Below are 11,086 nucleotides of genomic sequence, written 5' to 3'. Positions count from 1 at the left end.
TTTTGCTCAGTTGAAGCAGAAAACATTCAGTATTTCATATAAAAAACACCAGCAGGGTTCGGTGACCTCCTGCAGGGCCGCAGACCTCATGTTGGCCCACGCTGCTGCAGGATCTGGTTTATCTGCATCCTGATGGCTCCCAGCGGGCGGATTCAACATAATAGTTATTTCTGAACGTCGCCCCGTCATTTAAATTGCTAATTATGTCGGTGATGGAACAAATAAATAAAACATGACCTTCGCCTCTTTTATCTCTGACTGTAAAAACTTTGGACGGACGTAAATCTGTCAGCTGATGACTCGCCTGTTGGCTTTATCAGCTGCTCTGGGAATGTCACAGGAAGTCACATCATTATTTGTCTTGTTTTAGTTTGGATTTGAGGAGTCAGTGGATCTGTTAGTTTGTGACAATAATTCTACTGATTTTCTTTATTTTTCAACAAATTGGTCTATTAACAAGTGTGTGTGTGTGTGTGTGTGTGTGTGTGTGTGTGTGTGTGTGTGTGTGTGTGTGTGTGTGTGTGTGTGTATCTAAGTCTGATATATCTTATTCCTCTGTTGTTGTTCAAAAACTTACAAACACGTCACAAACCCTTCATAATAAAGGAACTTACTCTACATAATGAAGGAATAAACTTCAAAATAGAGGAACATACATTTCAAAATAAAGGAACAAACCCTTCAAAATAAAGGAATTAACTCTTCAAAATAAACGAGAAAACTTCATAATAAAGGAACAAACTCTACATAATGAAGGAACACATTTTTCAAAATAAAGGAACATACATTTCAAAATAAAGGGATAAACTCTTCAAAATAAAGGAAAAAACTGAGCATGTGCAGTAACACAGCTTGTTGTGCTACAGATTATAAAAAATATATTAATTATAGCAGTTTAAGCTGTTCTGATGTTTTGTATATTATTAACTTATTTTGCATTTATATCAGGATTTAACTAGGTTTTTATATTGATGCAATGTTTAAATGTTGGTGGATAAATATATATAATATGGGTCATATTAAAATCTGATATACATTCACATATTTAACTAATATTTATACTGTATATTTGAATCTAATGTCTCTATTTCATGTCTATTATAAACTGTATGTACTAACATGTTGCAGGAATATTACATTATATATCACATGTGTTTGCATACATTCAAAATACACACACATATATATTCTACATAAAATATGCATTTGACCTCGTGGCTTTATGAAAATGTGACAAAATGCTTAAAAACTGGTGACAATTTCAAAAATGATATTAAATTATTTAAGTGAGAAATATGCACTTTGGTTTTGTGTTAAAAGAAACTGTTACATGACTGCAAATTAACTTCCACTGATGAATATTTAATTTTAAATTTCAATTAGCAGAGACGTGAGTGATGTGAGCGGCTCTGTCATTTTAACGACTAAACAAAGTGCAGCTCAGACAAAACACTTCATTTAAACATTTATGTCGCTGCAGATGTAAATTCAGAGCGAAGGAGGAGGAAGAGGAAGAAGAGGAAGAAGAGGAAGAGGAAGGAAATGGGGCAGAAAGCTGAGTGATGGGTTCAATGAACAACAACAACAACAACTCATAATGCAGCAACATGTAGCTTTCATCCAACACACACCAGATTATTATTGGTCCTAGTTTTATAAATCCCAAATTATAAGAGCAGCAGAAGTGAAAAGTCTCCTCTGAATGTTTTTAACCTTCGTGTCAAATTGACCACGTCTGTTTTGAATGTTCCTTCTTTCCTTCCTCCCTCCTTCTCTCTTTCTTTCCTTCCTCCCTTCCTTCTGTCCTTCCTCCGTCCCCCTTTCTTCCTTCCTTCTGTCATTCCTCCCTTCCTTCTTTCCTCTGTCCTTCTTTCCTTCCTTCCTCCCTTCCTTTCCTTCCTCCCTTCCTTCTTTCCTTCCCTCCTTCCTTCTCTCTTTCTTTCCTTCGTCTCTCTTTCTTCCCTTCCTCCATCCCTCTTTCTTCCTTACTTCTGTCCTTCCTCCCTTCTTTCTTTCCTCTGTCCTTCTTTCCTTCCTTCTTCCTACCTTCCTTCCTTCGTCCCTCCTTTCCTTCCTTCTTCCTCCCTTTCCTTCCTTCCTTCCTTGACTCGAAGACAACAGGAGGGTTAATGAGTCAGTCGATAATTTAGGGAATATTTCACTTTGACACATTGACAAAAACAACATGATTTCTCAATAAAATAATCAGCTGTTAAAGTTATTATATTCCTTTATTGTTATACAATCTGCCAGCTTAGCAAAGATTAAACATTAAGAACCTTTTAATATTTTAATTAGTTAAGTGATGAGCTTTAAGAGCTCTTATGTCTGTTCTGCCATGTACAATTTATACCAAGACGGTGTGAATTTTAATCATTTTAAATGCACTGTATAGTATTATGTAATGTATTGTGTTTCTACAACAAACCTGACACCATATTACTGTGAAAATACAGTATTTTAATGTAAAATACAATACAATATGATACTGAAATTACTGTAAATTCACAACAATTCGCAGTTTTCACTTTAAACCGACCACAAAATAACTGTAAAACTACGATATTTTATGGCTTGATTACTACATGGTGCTTTACCCTTATAACAGTAATTAGCTGTACAATAATAGTTATATTTGATTTCAATGCAGCGTGCTGTAAAGTTCAGAATAATTACCCACCATGCATTGCAAAAGTGTGATTACAGTAGTTTACAGTAGTGTGTGAAAACATCCAGTCTATTTCACTGGACACGCTATTAAAGGTTTAACCAAGTGTTTTTAATTCATTCATTCAGATCCCAGTGTGAACAGTTTTACTCCAACCATCACACTCAGCTGGACCTCGATCTTTAACATCTATTTAAAATCATAGTCAGATTTTAAACCGTATTAATGATGCAACAGTGACCCAGCTCACAGGCAAACACTTATCAAATATCATAACATGCAAGTTCACCAAAATGTTTCTATAGAGCACAAACTATGTAAAAATCAATAAATGTAAAAAAATAAATAACTACATACAAAAATAGTTGGTGGTAATGATAAAGGACATAATAAATCTTTTTATTTGGCAAATTCTGTATTTCTACACTTAATGATTTCTGTCTTTATCTAGTTCTGTATTTGTACATGTATTTATTCTTCATCTCTACTTTTCTACATTTCTTCATTCATTTATTTTTGCATTTATTTATTTCTTTATACTTATGTAAGTCATTTTCTGTCCTACATGTGTTTCAACTCGCGATCAAACAATATAAAGTTATGCTTGTAAAATCAGTGAAATGTCTCTTTAATGCTGATGATTGGCTCACTAACACACTCTTTTTTTCTCCTTTAAAACAAAAACCATCATTAATGTTGTTGAATAAAACCGTCATCTTCTCAGCAGCAGAATCTTAATTATCCCCGAAGGACGACGTGTTGGACCCTCATCAGCTGATTAAAGACCTAAATCACAAACAGAAACAACTATTAAATGTCCATCCACTCATCTTTTAGGACATTTTCTTCTCCTTTTGTAAATATACATATATACATGTTAAACTGGATTTGGCTCCAACCTGCTGTTTATATCTCCATCTCTAGAATAACATCAGATGTCAGACACTTCAGTGGTACGAAGATCTTTGGTTAGTGAACAACATCCTGATCAGCTTAAATAACTAAAACAAAGGACAGAAACCAGAAAAATGTTTTTAAATTCAAAAAGTACATAAAAACACATTTCTCACCATAAAAACCGGCATCAGTCTCAGTAGGAAAGGTAACTAAAGTCTCAACAAGAGTAAATGATAAAAAACAAGTAAATTACATAAAATACTGAGAACAATGTTTCCTATCGGCCAACAGGAAGCAGATAAGCTATATGTGATCCCAGACATGGTAATAAACCACAAAGCTAACAAAGGTAATGGTAAAATTAATTATTCACATGATGACTCCTGAAGGCGCGAATCGGAGATCACGTAAAGTCCTTGTGTACAATTGCAAAGACAGTGTTGTAGTTTGTCCGTAGTTTCCTCTGCAGCTCCTCCTTCATCTGACCCGTGATGTGATGTGTCACCCAAAGTCGAGGTGGTGTGTGTCAAACAATGTAGGCTTCATCGTCTGTGAAGCCCATGTTCGTCAATTGTTGATTGATTTCTGTGGAAGACCTGGTCTGATTAGAACAGATGGTATACATCCCTGCTCTCATATCTAGAAACAACAGTTATGACTTTCCACATAACAATAATTTATTTTTGGATTTTCAGTCAGGATTTAACTACATCAGACAAAGGACTTCTCTCTGTACTTGGCCTGTTAGATCTTAGTGCTGCATTTGACACCATTGACCATTGCATCATTTAGTGATATCTAGTGTTGAGGTTGGAGATTGCAACCAACTCAATACACTCAAACCTTCCAAGCATGAAGGAGAACATATAGTGGAAATTTGCGAAAACATGAATCAGTGTTTGGTTTTTCCATTCTGGGCTACTGTAGAAACATAGCGAATAAAACATTCTTATATTCAGGTGACTGTGCACTAATTAAAACATACTTATGAATACTATATTCCATTTCTGCTAAGTCCATTCTGATAGTGGCCATTAAATTCTACACACTGCACCTTTAAATTAACTGCATTAAGCTGGTTTAAGTCCTATTTATCAGATTGATTTCAGTTTGTTAATGATAAATCCTCAGGGTTTAGTGCTTGGACCAATACTATTCACCTTATATATGCTCATTGTTATGCAAATGATAATCAATTATATCTTTCAATAAAGCCAGGTGAAAGCAACCAGTAAACTAAACTACAAACATGCCTTAAGGACATAAAGGCCTGGATGACCTGCAACTTTCTGCTATTAAACTTGGAAAAAACTGAAGTTATTGTGCTTGGCCCCAAACACTTTAGAAACACATTATCTAATAACATAACTAGTCCAGATGGTATTACTCTGGCCTCCAGCACCACTGTAAGGAATCTAGGAGTTATATTTGATCAGTATATTCCCTTTAACTCCCACATAAAACACATTTCCATCTACTCAAAATTGCAAAAATCAGACACATCCTGTCTCAAAGTGATGCTGAAAAACATTTTGTTACTTCTAGACTGGATTATTGTAAGTCCTCATTATCAGGCTGCCCTAAGAAAACCCAAACAAGCTGATCCAGATTGCAGCTACACGTGTACTCATGAAAACTTGATCATATTTCTCCCATTTTAGCTTCACTGGCTTCCTGTAAAGTCTGAAACAGAATCTTTTACAGTGTATGCACCATGCTAAGTGAATCATGAACACAGTACAACACCAAGATGATTGAAAAGTCTGTCTCAGTCATCTCTGTTACTTGATGAACACCTCAGTGTCACCTCATACTGTTCACACAGGTTGGAGTATGACTGTATGAAGGCCCTTTATAAACTGAGCCTGGAGAAAAAAAAGGGTTGGAGATTGAAAAACTGGAGTATGAGAAGAAAGTGTTGCAGTCCTTAAAATGATTTCGTAAAGCATGTAGACTCTGTCCTTTACACCAGATACCTAGATATTCAGTCATCTGTCTTCTGTTTACAGGTCTGGTGTCAAGCCAAAAATTTGGCAACCACTATGCTCAAGCGTCCTTTGACCAAGACACAAAATCCTCATGGGCTTTGAATTTATAATCTTTAGTATCAAAACACACCTCTCATAGGCTGTAAAAGTGGCTGTAATAGCAGGTTTCCCCTTTTCAGGATTTCTGGATTTTAATGGTGACTATACTTTTCAGAGCAGCAAAAAAGGATAAAAAAACATCCATTGAACCTTTCAAACCATTCCAGCAGCATTTTCCATTTTTCTGTTATCTGTATAGGCGGCTAGAAAAAGCAGAATTTGTAATAAATTAATGAAAAACATTCTGTGATTGGTTTATTCTTTTTTTGTTGTTTTACCTAAATGATTGTTCAGTGGTGGCCGGTCTGATGCCTGTACTGTACCAGCAGGGTCCGAAACATCGGTTACCACCCATGGCACATGAAGGCTCTCTCTGTCCTTATAGCAGCAATGTTGTGCATTTGGCGAACCTGCTTGGGAGAGACTCTCAGATCACCTCTGAACTCTGTACATCACTCTGCCTTCAGATTTATTACCAGAGACGTTTATGGTGTACAGCATTGTATTCTGTACAATAATGTTGGATGGTCCTTTCTCCAAGAGAGACGTGATACTCACTGGTGTCTCTTTATCGATAAAGCCCTTAAAGGGAAATTACCCTGTTACCTTTCAGAGCTGCTTTGTTACTCAGATGGACCAGACCGGCTCCGCTGACTGGTTTTTACTTCCACGAGGGCGATCTAAATTTTAAAAAAACGTATTCCTTAACATAAACACACTCATACCTTTTGGAAATGTTTATATTAGATCTTAAACTTCCCACCATCTACATGTAATTCTTTTGTATTCTTTTATTTCATTTTAACTTTATTGCTGTTGTTGTTTTCCTTGTCTGTCTTTGTACTTGACTCAGTGTCATTGTAAATGAGCGTCACCCCTCAATGATCTCTTGAGTATAATTAAAGGTTACTACTATACTACCACTAAATCTATAAATATGTCAATGAGCTCATCCTCCAGGGTCCAGACTCAAGCACATTTTACATAATGAGTATTTTACATAATTTATATATCATTTTTAAATCAAAGTAGTCATAGAACTGCTTTGTGTTTTTATCAGAAACATAATAAAATAAAAGATAATCTAGAAAATATAATATGTAATTGCAAAATTTCATGAAAATCCATTAATTTAAAGAAAAGTTAAATAAAATATATAATTGGAATGTGAGAAGTAAGAATAATAATGTCAGTAATAATGTTGTAATTCTTTCTTTATTTGTTGATATTTTTTATCCTTTTCTGAATCTGTAATTGTCTCAGTGTCATTGTAAATGAGGGTCAATGATCTCTTGAGTATAAATGAAGGATACTTCTACAGAGGCAGTTAAAATGGGACTCTATGACCCCAAAGCAGGGGCAGAGCTATAGGCGATGGCTTCTGGGGCTGCAGCATTCGATGTTTTCTCAAAACCCCCGAATCCATTTCTAACTTTTAAACATTCTGCTTAAAGTCATTTTTTCTGAACAGTGATTTCAACCAGCTGCTGATGGAATCTGAGTGAGTTCATAGGCCTACGTATTGTGAGTTTAGGCAGTGTTACTGAGTGAAATTAAATAAAAAATTATTTGATTTAAAGCCTTATTGTTATACATTGATTTGTATCTGTATTCTTTATGGAAAATTGTTAATAAGGACGAAAATAAATGACCACTACTACTATTAATGTTTGTAGCAGTCATACAATGCAGTAAAGTCAAACCATGGTCCATTGGTCCTGGCTCTCGTTGCTCTGGGTTTAACCCCGGATTTTGTCCACTCCTGAATCCGCCCCATCAGTCGTCTCTCTATCCTGACTCTTCATTTACCGAGGGCCACATTACACCTTCACCTTTTTTCCCCATGTAGAAGTCCATCAAAATGTCCTGTTAATAAAGAGAGAGATGAAATTACTTGGATAGTGTCACAATAAAGCTAGCAATAGAATGAATTGTGTATATGTGCCATACCTTAGGACACCAAGCATCCACACTTATGATAATAAAGTTACATTAAAACATTTAGATTTATCTCATTTGAGGCTATGATATTGTACCAGGTTGTGTTAATTTTAGCTCAAACTGAAAGCTGAGTTCATAATGTAAATAAACTTTATGTTACATATCAAACACATATTTAATACAGACATATACAGATATAAAAAAAGACACTAGAATACTTCACGATTCAATCACATGTTGGTGAACTCACCTCATGTTGTTTTAGTTATTGATATATTTTTATTGATAAAGCCGCTCTGGACAAAATTCTCTTGTGTTTTTGCAAACTTATCTCAGAGTTTATGTTTCAGTCTTGATCTGAGTTTTTCTGTTGCAGACGCTCAGAATAGTTTACTTATTTATTGCTCTGTTGCTTTTTTGCCTATTATAGTTTACTGCATGAGATTTTTACTCTCTTATACTTGTGTAATGATGAGACAATAAAGTAACAAAAAAGTATCTTGATTTAAAAAGAAGTCGGTGTAACTCAGACTGAAATAAAGGTGAGTGTAAAGTCTGTGGTTAATAAATTCTTCATTCATTGTCTGTTTTTAATTAATTTCAGCTTCTTTTCAGTTTTGTTTAATTTGTGTTCCTGATGATGAAACTGCCTTCAGCAGGTCTCAAAGAGATTTCACCTGATTCTACAAAGACATTAAATTCATTAAGAAATTAATACTTGTTTTCACCTCAAACTGCGAACCCCTAACTATCACAGCAGAGACTTTTATCTGCCCGATTTCTGTGCAGAGCAAACATGAATAAATGTTTTTCTACAATTATAGTTCCTCAATTCCATCTTTTTGTTTTTCCGATAAAATCAGCTTTTATTTATATACTTAACATTAAAGTTACTGTAAGCTGCCGTTTCTTGCTTTAAAATATAGTAAATGTTATTATAAAGTACATAATGTATGTGATGTGTGTTATTTGTATTTAGTGTAATTTAAACATTTTATTCACTTTATATTCATGTTAACCTTTCATGTTGTTTCTCTGCAGATAAATTAACATTTGAATTGTTCTCTTCAATCAATCAATCAAACTTAATTAGTATAGCATGTTTTGTGCAGATCCGCGTTGATCAATCTTTACAGATAATTTATAATAAGATGTGAGCAGATCATTTCAGACACAGTAACATATTAAAAAGATAAAAATTTAACAAAACCAATAATAGATTTAAAATATTCTCTTTAAACTACATTTCTCTTTTTAAAGGTTTATACCAATTGGGACTTGATTGATTGATTATTTGATTGATTTCTCGGCTTGTTAATGGACATTTTTACATGTTTGAACAGGATTTCACTGATGTCCTATTTCTGTCGTTTTCTTCTCCTAAAATATATGTGACAGATTTATTTTAATGCTGTAATTAGACTCAAACTAATCATGTTTCCTTCTGTTTCTGTATGCTGCTGAATGAAAATGAATATGACTCTATAATGAGATTCAAACAGCTGTCGAGTTTTTATTCTAAATACAGAAAATTATCTGTAATTTTTATTTTTATTATCAAACCAAACTGAGCTGAAATTATTTCTAGATTAAACAGTTTGCTTGGTTATTTATTGACTTTGACAAATGTAGAAAGAAACACAACAAAAATCACCTTGTTTATTTATTGAAAATGACAATAAAAAAGACTTTGATTTGATTTTGATGTCGAATCTCATCAGATGCATTTTCTGAACAAGTTGGCGGTGTTCAACATGCGGTCTGTGGCACCACCAAGTGATCGCACAGTAGAGTGTTAGAGCTACTATTCATTCTAACATTTCCACTGTTATTTCTGTCAAATTGGGTTTAATTCCAGATATCAGAGGAACTTTTAATTTTTGCATGCAGATAATACTGTGTGTCTCATACTGTGGACACATTTATAATTACAAAAAAAGAACAAAACTCAACATAAAAATGTAATATGATCCCCAAAAAAGTACATGTAGAGATTAAATTAAGGACAATAACAGACACACATAATATCAGAGAAAATGCAAAAGTGAACAGCTGATAAAAGATAAAAAGGAAGAACAAAATAAAGGAAAAGATCAATTAGACTTTATGATTTAAATGAAGTGACAGTTTCTTAATGTTGAAATCTAACATCAGCACTGTACTTAAGAAATAACAATAAAAATAATAAAATTAGAGCACTTATTTTCATCTATGAAGCTTCTCACATCTTTCATTTAAATGATATGATTCAGAAACTACTGAAGCTGAAATATCCCTCACGATCACGTTGATCTCTGCAGATCTGGTTTCCGGTAGTCTGCACCTTTCAAACTGTCCTCAAACTAAAGTCGTTCATTCCTCTTGGAAATTTTAAAGTTTTACTATCTTTATTATCTATAATATTCTGTTTTTATTGATATGTTGATCGTGGCTGTCTGGCTATGGTTGTGGTGTTCCTGTTAAACCTGACAGAGTCTCAGCTCTTATTGTCCATAAATACAGACAGACAGCATCAAGGCTCTGTTAAATAGTCTTACAGCACCACCTGCTGGTTGAAACTGGCAACATGAAAAATAATCTTTTACCTGACAAAGATCTCAGAAAACTTATAGAAAAATTATAGTAACAAAACAAAAAGTTGAATACTGATGATTCATTATTCATTTGATTTATTTTTACACATATATTTATCTATATAGATAAGGAATGTTAGGGAATTTTCCATCATTTACGTCAATCATTGGCATGAACTGGGTCAAACTAGGCTTTGCGGTCATTGCAAGGCCACACCAAATCTTGACTGGAAGACACTGTCTCCCCTTGAGATAGTAGCAGGAAGTGAGTCTGCTCCTTTTGGGGAAAACAGGAGGCATTCTGATAGTGTTGCTATAGCAGCAGAGGTCAGATATGTGTTATCCTGTCTGTCTCTGAACAGAGTAGAGCTAACTGTAGTCAGAGGTTTGATATTATGAACCCTGTTGGATGGAGGACAAAGGCCCTGAGTGGTGTCTAATCACTGTTTTCATTTGTAGACCAGTAGACTAAATTCTATATGCTGTTAATGTGTTGGATCTGACCATATTTGGGCATGGCTCAACCTGTGGCATTGTCTGTGTGGTTTAAGACAATCCCAGATTATTGATTATTCATTCACTTCTCCTTGATCAAGTAAATAAACCTTTTCAATGCAAGACATCTTGGACTCCTGTCTGCTCTCTGCACTGATTGCACTGGCTGCATTTAAAAAAATCTATTATAGGTAACTTGTTAGCTTACAACATACAAGTTACAAATACCTTCAAATTAAATTAAGAAAGACAACAAAAGCTAACAATGAATAAAATATTCTACCAAAATTATATAATACAATTAAATATAATTAAAACTAATAGCAAGATCAATAAAATGCAAGTATAGTGAGTTTAAAAAAAAAAGTAACTTAATGTAATGTTATGTAAAATAAATAATAATATATAGGATATGATGTATAACT

This window comes from Scomber scombrus, chromosome 9 (assembly GCF_963691925.1).
Source record: "Scomber scombrus chromosome 9, fScoSco1.1, whole genome shotgun sequence".
NCBI classification, from domain to species: Eukaryota; Metazoa; Chordata; class Actinopteri; order Scombriformes; family Scombridae; genus Scomber; species Scomber scombrus.
Note: the sequence above shows the minus strand (reverse complement) of the source record.